Below are 8,855 nucleotides of genomic sequence, written 5' to 3' on the forward strand. Positions count from 1 at the left end.
GTAAGATATCCTGGCTAAATAGAAACTTTGGGGAGGAAAAGCTAACATGCTATGAACACTATCATTTGCAGGAGATTACTAAATGCTATAAAGAACTGATGTGCATGACAAGAAAGTTTACGTTCATATAAATTGCTCAGGGTTTTTCTTTCATGAGCAACTAGAATATATATTGAAATTTTGGACAGAGAGGATGTTAGTGCTATATTTATGTCTATTTAGGCTGCAGTGGAGACAAGTAATATTTGTGTTCCAGTGTCAACAGTAGCTTATGTGGTGGGACATTGATTGGATGAATTCTTCTATTGGTCAGCTGGAGATGAGTACTGATTGACTCATAATAATTCCTTTGTGTTCCCAATGTTTATAAGTTGGCAGAAATAATAATAATAATAAAATGATTACAGTTAGTTTCTAGTTGATTTGCAAGGATTATGAAATGGAAAGAATGTGGCATGGAAACGATCAGACATAGTGTGTTTTATCCAAATGTAGTTATCTAAGAGGAAACTCACTGAAATTAATAGGAATTAAAATTATCATGACTAATGTAAGCAAAATTGATGTCAATATGCTGAAATTGGAGAATGACTGAATTTCAGCTCAACCCACTATGTTCACTGATCATTAGAATGTTGTATTCCTTAGAATTTCTGGAAAATAGACAAAAATGTCTGTCTCAAAAGGCAAGCAGTAATATATTTCAAAGGAAGACAAAATGCCAAGGTTAAATTTGGTCCCCATTTAAAACAAAAACAAATCAACCAACAAAGAACAACCAAATCAAATATAAACATGAAATGTCTTTACTGAATTAAAGATACAATTACACCTCATTTAAGCATTTTTTAAAAAATCTGTTAAACTGAAGGTAGTTTTTTTATCTAAAAACTTCATAGAATTTATATAGTAATCTACGACAAATTATTATGCTGTGTATACAGCATACATGTGTGTGTCTGTATGTGTCATTGTAATAATAAGAGAGGTAAACATCTCAAAAAGTTGTGTGTGTACATACGCATGTATGCATGTAAGTATATGTGTTTGTACATATGTTTGAATATATATGTACACATGTGTATATATGTGTGTGTGTACATATGTGGATAGAGAGATGATAGATAGATAGATAGATAGATAGATAGATAGATAGATAGATAGATAGATAGATAATTTGCTTTCCATGTGAAGAGGATAAAATGATGATAATTATTATTTTGTATTTTTTTTAACAGGTAGGATAATTTTGGTGGAATATTCACACGTGGATTTAAGATTCAGTCCTTACTTTATTTGTGAAGCAAGCAATCTGATTCACGTTAGCATTCTGGACAATCTCTAATGGACTATAAATTCCTGGCCTCCCATGCTCTATTCAACACCAAGAGAAAGCCTCCTGAGGAAATGACTCTCAAGGGATTTTTTTTTCCATCCAGAAAGTACGGGCAGCTAGAGTAATGAAAAGTTGTGAAACAAACAAACAAACAAACCCTCCATCATGTCACAGTGATAAAAATAAATTCCAAAATACCACCGAAAGACATTTGAAAGATGTTCTAAAGTTCTCTGAGAAAGAAGGGGAAGGGTTAGAAGGAAACCATCCTTATTTTATCAAGGGAAACAATGTTTTGGGAAACTGGGCAAATATATTTTATCACAGTGCTATTTTTTATTTTAGACCAAAGGCAGGTGATCATGAAAAAGAAAAGGGCTGTCATAGTACAAATAAAAATGAAAGCTTTTTGAAGGGCATCTTTATTTTCTGTTCTTCATACTAGAACTAAAAGCTAACTAATGAAATGGATTACTAGGAAGTTAAGAACAAAGAATATAATAATTTTAAATATTGTCTAAAATGCATGAAGGAATCATAAATTATACTGTGCATGTGTTCAAACTCATACTATATATAAGTAGAATGCCATTATAGGAGACCATAAACAGAAACATTGTCTCTGCCTTCTTTGTTGTAATATTACAGTATTTCCTGCATTCACTGTCTTTAATATATAAAATTAAATGAATAAATGTTCAGAGTACCAACAAACAAGCATTGCAGCTGCTGCTTCCTGGGTGAGAGGAACTGAAACACGGTTGAGAACACCATCACCTCCCTCTGCCAGCAATGGTTCCTTTGTTCTTTCTTGATATTGTATTGAATATAATATTGTATATTAAGGTAAAGGTAAAGATTCCCCTCGCACATATTTGCTAGTCGTTCCCGACTTTAGGGGGCGGTGCTCATCTCTGTTTCAAAGCCAAAGAGCCAGCGTTATCCGAAGATGTTTCATTGTGGTCATGTGGCCTAAATGCCAAAGGCACATAGAACACTGTTACCTTCCCACCAAAGGTGGTCCCAATTTTTCTACTTGCATTTTTTACGTGCTTTCAAATTGCTAGGTTGGCAGAAGCTGGGACAAGTAACGGGAGCTAACCCCATTTCGTGGCAGTAGGGATTTGAATTGATGAACTGCCAACCTTTTGATTGATAAGCTCAGTGTCTTAGCCACTGAGCCACCAACCTCCTTCTCTTCGGCACAATCCTTACGCTGCTTGGCTAATCCGCGGCAGGTGAAGGCGCAGACAGAGCGAGGATAAGGCGGAGGCACGGCTGCTGTGCTCTCTTCTCTCAGGAGATCCCATTGGTGTCTTTCCACCCATGCAAGCTGTTTCCAGATTGCTTGCAGGGGCTGTTGCTGCTGCTTCTCCTCAGCATCTCTCCCCTCTCTCTCTCCTCTCACGGCCTGCCCCACCATTACGAGCAGCCCTTGTTGCTCAATATAGAACTGGACAGAATCAGATGACTATAATGAAAGTTTGTTGGATGAATATGCCCACAGCCTGTTTATAGTTTGCAAAACTGAAAAAAACATCCAACCACATTTCCTCATCACTTTCCTGGTTGACCAAAGAAAAAGGAAACCAATGATCTTCATCTGGATCACTTGAAGGAAGGTTGAATTAGGCCCTTTCTTCTCACAATTCCTCCAAGCAACAGTGTCTGCCATACCTCCATGTTTTCTGAAATGCTCTTCAACCACCAAAGTTTGCTTGATGGATCATCATCTGATCTTGCAATCCAATGGTCATATTCTTCAATAAACTATGCCTATAAAGATAATCAGGAAAAAAAATGTATCGAGGAGCCTCTGGTGAAGTATGTGAAATAAGCACCATTCCTGAAAGTCAGCATAAAGAAGGACTGCACGTCGCATTTACTGAATCAGATTGCTTCAGACCAGTTCCACAATGAATAGCAAAAATGGAAGACCGAGATTTACCACTGCAGGATGCCTTTTTATGTGATGAAAATTTTAGCAATTTTACAAAGAGAGATGAATGAGCAAATTGGCCACTGACACAGTGGAGAGGAAAATATTGCTTCTGCATACCTTCTTGTTGATTTGAGGAGTGTTTTAAATAATAGCTTCCAACTTTGCACCTGACAAGCCTAATCTAAAAATTTGCATTTTGCCATCATCATTGTGAAGATCTGCCAGGAGTGAATTCATTTACCATAGAGAATGATGAATATGCTGTATAAGAATGCAGGGACCCTCCTTGTTTTACATTGGGCCTTTGAGCAAAGTGACTTTGGAGTTTCTTTTTTCCCAGAACACTGTAGAGTCATGCTTCACACAAAAATGCACAATTCACACTAGCCTTATACAAAAGAATGTGATCAGATGCAACAGATAAGATTATTCATATGAGTTGAGACTCTGCTTTTCAAGGCAGTGATGGAAAATACTTTTCAGCTTCAGAAGAATACATTTTGATTTGCTGGCTGCTTGTGTGTTTTTGAGAGAGAAGTAACTGCTGTATCTCAAGGTGACAGATGATATATGTTCTAAAGAAAGTAACCTTGTAATCATTACAAATCAATCCATATAATAATTGTATTTCTAAAAAGCACAAGTCTCACTTAGATGAAAACTTTCAATTGAATGAAAGAGCAGCTTATTTCTCTTTCTCTTCTTCTATCTCAACTCTTACTAGAGTGTTTTTCTTGCAGCTTGCATGTCAAGATCTGCCTGTGTCCTTCACACCACCATCATCACAATCTGTGAAACAAATGTTTTCTTTGATTTGTAAGATATTTGAGCTGTATTACCAAAAGTCAATTGAGGCCAAGAGAAAAACAGAGAAATATGGCATAGACATCAAAGAAAGTACCACAAAGGAAGAAAGGCATCGTAGTTATGAGGACATTGCTTGCTTTGGTAAAATAGAACTTCCTTCTATTCTTAAAATAAAATTACAATTGTGGCTTCCTTTGGTAAAAGAACAATATTCATTCCAGGACGTAGCAGTCACAAGTCTCCAGGAAAGTGAAAAAAGGTGTATGACCCAATTGATACATAAATCCCATGATTTGTGTAGTTGTGTCCAATAATGGGATAAAAGGGAGGATTTGCAGTGATATTAACATATGATTTTATTTTCACTGGGGTAATGCTGACCCCTCAGTTGGCAGCCCTAGACACTTTAGACAATCAAGAAGATATACAGGATTAATACTCAAATGGAAAACCACCAGAAGATCTCAGGATTGTGATATTGAAATAAAATTCTGAATATTGCACCATACAGGAATAATCCGAGTAAATACATGAAGTTGAGTTGTGTACTGTCCAAAAAACATTTGAGTTTAAATATTATTTCTTCCAGAAAATGCTTATCACACATGACTATTGACATCTAACAAGTCCATAAATAGTTTGCATTTATACTGGTGTAGGCTTTAATGGCTGGAATTTGTTAGGCAATGTTGGGTTATTGGGTTTAGACAACAGATTTCCTGATATTTCACAAGCAGCTGTGATCTTCAGATGCAAGGTGGTCTGCTATGCACTTAAATTTGCACTTAAATCATCTTTTGAAAGCCTTTTAATATGATATTGTTAAAATCATTTGTTAAGAAATAACCAGGAAGCACCTTGGAAAACTTTTTCTCTCTTTCTCCCTCCCTGTCTCATCTGAGGGAGATGGGCAATTTAGAAATAGGAATGAATGAATGAATGAATGAATGAATGAATGAATGAATGAATGAATGAATAATTCTAACAAAGAATTTAGTAAACTGAGTGAATTTTTCTACATAATATAAAAGATAGGAGTCTGAATTTTCATCAACTTTTTAGAAACCTGGATATTTCAAATTCTCCTGAGTCTTATCATTTTCCAGTCTCTAATAAATTATGTAGAACCATTTTTCAAGGATGAGTGTTACAAAAACTCCTTAGCAATAGACATTTTTTAAAAATAAATCATGACTTGAGTTGAAAGGGAAGTACATAAGATGATTTGAACATTATTTGAATCCTATTTTGTTGTACCAAAGTGTTTTGAATCTCAAGATAATGGATGAGAGAGAGAGAGAGAGAGAGAGAGAATAAAAATGCAAACAAATATAAGGTAAAAAAAAAGAAAGAAATCAAAGAGAAAGATAGAAGTGCAAGAAAATAAAAAAGTAAAACAAAAACAGAAAAGAAATTTTAAAAAGTTCAAAGAAGTACCTTCCAAACTTTTTTACATCAATTGTAAGTATAGTTCTAAATTGACCTCTTATTGTATGGTTACAACAGAATTTTCTTTTTTCTATACTCTATTCTATCTAATCATCAAAATAATAAGTTCATTTTTTTCCTGTTTACACAAAATAGCCAAAAGGGGTTAAATCCCTTGGGAATTCAAAAGAAATACAAAGGTAACTTTAAGGGGATGTCCAAGCATTCAAAATACAGTTAGGACCATCTCTAGGCCTAGTATCATTTGTGTTCCTCTCCAAATAGCACAAATTATATCTTGAGAGAATTGCAAAAGGAAGTTTTGATAAGGTATGGAGAATACCAGAGAATATCAGGAAATGATATTCCGCATACCCTGGCCCATTATTCACAAGTGGAGAAAAGGGTCTTACCAATTCCTGCTAATGAGTGATCTATTGGAGCTCTCCCACTATTGCTGGAAATTTCTTCCACTCCCTACTGATACTCCCTTTCTCAATTTACTTCCTTTTGCAGTGGTAGGGGATATTAAACAGACAGTGGTAGGGTGAGAGTTGAATGGAAGTGAAAAGCCTGCTCAAGGTGAACAGTGCCCTTTAAATCCAAAGAGCATAGCTAATCATGTTCTCCTAATTCTAACATTCATACTCTGTCTTGAACTCCTTGGTTACAAGTTCAGTTTTATTGGGGAAGAGCTTTTCCTTGTTTGTTTGTTTTTGCCTTATTTAATGTGGTTTCAGAAATTCCTTCACAGAGCATCATTCATAGAAATTTTACTAGGAAACCTAAAATATGTTTTCGTCTTCATCTCTCACATGGAAAGTGAATTTTGAATCCTTTTGCATATCACTAGAATGCATACACACTGACAGACACAATATTTAAATTAATATATTCTCTTGTTTTTACTGCTGAAATATACAAACAGTTATGTCCCTATTGTACATCAGGGGATTATTTAGCCTGAAGAAATAGAGATTTTAATATCTTTACTTTACAGTTCTAATTATGTACATTAATGAAACTACCATATTATTCAAAGAACTTGCTGAGTTACATATATTGAAAGTGGGTTTATGGAGTTTTCATGACAGGTTTACAAATTGTGACATTTTGAAAAATATATTAAAATTATAACTTATTCTACTCCGATATTTTAAGGAAGATTTTGCATGAAATTAAATGTTTTATAGGCCATTTATTATGGTGACATTTAGTGAGACAGATTAGTAATACATTGTCATCATAAACATTGGTTATAAAAAAAATAAAATTACAGATTCAAATAATTTATTTTATACATGGAAAGGTTGTAGGGTGCGTCAGTGAGTCAATATAATGTACATTTATATAAAAATGTAATTATTAAAAAGTTATCTTTAGTTTCTTATCTAAAGAACAGACAAAAATGTTACATGTTACACATATTATTTATTTTTTAAAATACTGAGCTTTTATGTGCACTAACAAAAATATTCTCTGGATGTGATAAAATGAATATGGATTTCAATAATGTGTAGAGAATCAGGGAGATAATCCTGATAGAATAGATAATATGGAATGGATACTCTATATGCAAAATGGACTGAAACATCTAAGTCTTGGGAAGCAAAATAGCATTTAGACAGGGCTGTCAAACTCTCAGCCCGCAGGCTGGATGTGTCACACGCTGGCCACGGTTTAGCGAAGGGGAGAAGGTCCCAAATACATCACGTGATGCTGCCATGACGATGTGAGTTTGACACCCCTGATTTACAGTAAACTCAAGCAGGTTTCTCCCTGATTCACCGGCATATAAGAGGGAAGGGAGACCAAGTACAGTCAGGCTTGGAAAATTGGTATGATAGACAATCCTAGCAAAGTTCCCTTCTGCTCTTCTGGTGGAAACTATTCCTCTCTCTCTCTCTCTCTCTCTCTCTCTCTCTCTCTCTCTCTCTCTCTCTCTCTCTCTCTCTCTCTCTCTCTCTCTCTCTCTCTCTCTTTCACACACACACACACACCATATTTGCAGTTCATTTTACCTCATATTCCATTTGGTATAGTAGTTAAGGTGCTGGCATAGAAACCTGGAGATGGCATATGGCCCCAGCCAGGATAGCGAAGATCTACCCCAATTCGAGCCCTAAATGTTGGAAATGTGACCATCAGCAGGGTACTTTTTATCATTGCTGGTGGACATGTAATCAGGCACAAAAATTCTGGAGGATGATATGGGTATGGATTAGAGAAATAATAAAAGAAAATTTTGATTTTGACCCAAAAGCTTTTCTCCTGGGAATTTTGAAAACTGAATATGCAAAAAAGAAAAAGTATTTAATTATACATATTCTGACAGCCGCTAGAATTTCCTTTGCCCAGTATTGGAAAGAAAAACAAATACCACCTCAAGAACATGTTATTGGAAAAATATTGGAGTGCGCCGAAATGAACAAATTGACTTCAGAAATTAATGACAGAGAAGATTCAGAATTTTATAGCGTGTGGGACATGTGGTACGAATGGATGGGGGAAAGAAATAAAGAAGGTAATAGAGATTAAATTTTAACTAATTAACAAAATCTATATGAATAGTATTAGATTTAGTCTTAGGGAGTTGAGCACTATTATTTTTAAATGTTTGAAATTAAATCTAGCTCCAAGAAACAATATCAACAAAAGACAAGCAATAATGTATGCAGATGTATATATGTATATAACTGCACCAATGAACCGAAAATGTACCGATTGTATTACTATATGTTATAATAAAATCAAATTCAAAAAAAAAAAAAAAAAAAGAAACCTGGAGAGTGTAAGTTTTAGCATAAAGGCCAGCTGGCTGACCTTGGATCACTCCTTCCCTCTCTCAGACCAATCCACTTCACAGGGTTGTTGTTGTGGGAAAATTAGGAAAGAACAGTAGTTATGAGTGCTGCCTTTTAGTAAAGTAATAAAGGCAGGATAAAAATATAATACATAAATAAATATCCCAGGAGGGTTATCTCTTACACTGTTAAATCTAAGATATCCTGAAGGAAAGCTGGAGCACACCAGAGTAAGTTGTTGAAGGAATATGCAATTATATGCTGACAACTAGTTATTAAGGAGGAACAATATAGTGGCATTCAGGGGGAAGGAGGAGAGAGGTAAAAAAATGAAAATAGTAGCAGTGGCCATGCAATTAAAATCCATCCCTCTGTGGTACATGCAACTAAAGTTGCGATTTTAACTTTTTTGACTCTCTTCCAATAGGCCTGCCTAGAGCATCATGAAACAAACTCATATCACAGATCCTACAATCCCTTTTTCTGTTAATCTTGGAGGTCTCAAGATTACACTATTGTAATTCAGTCAGAAACTGTG

At 35.1% G+C, this 8,855-nt stretch overlaps 1 long non-coding RNA gene across 1 annotated transcript; it reads left to right on the plus strand.

Annotated features, from left to right (window-relative positions):
- The first annotated feature begins 8 nt into the window (after positions 1–8).
- Positions 9–2,050, plus strand: LOC117674618 (uncharacterized). Its single transcript, XR_015732165.1, has 2 exons — positions 9–308; positions 1,239–2,050. It is a non-coding gene; the product is annotated as an uncharacterized LOC117674618 (long non-coding RNA).
- The last annotated feature ends 6,805 nt before the right edge of the window (positions 2,051–8,855 follow it).

Source organism: Pantherophis guttatus, chromosome 2, assembly GCF_059756535.1.
Source record: "Pantherophis guttatus breed Tessera chromosome 2, ASM5975653v1, whole genome shotgun sequence".
NCBI classification, from domain to species: domain Eukaryota; kingdom Metazoa; phylum Chordata; class Lepidosauria; order Squamata; family Colubridae; genus Pantherophis; species Pantherophis guttatus.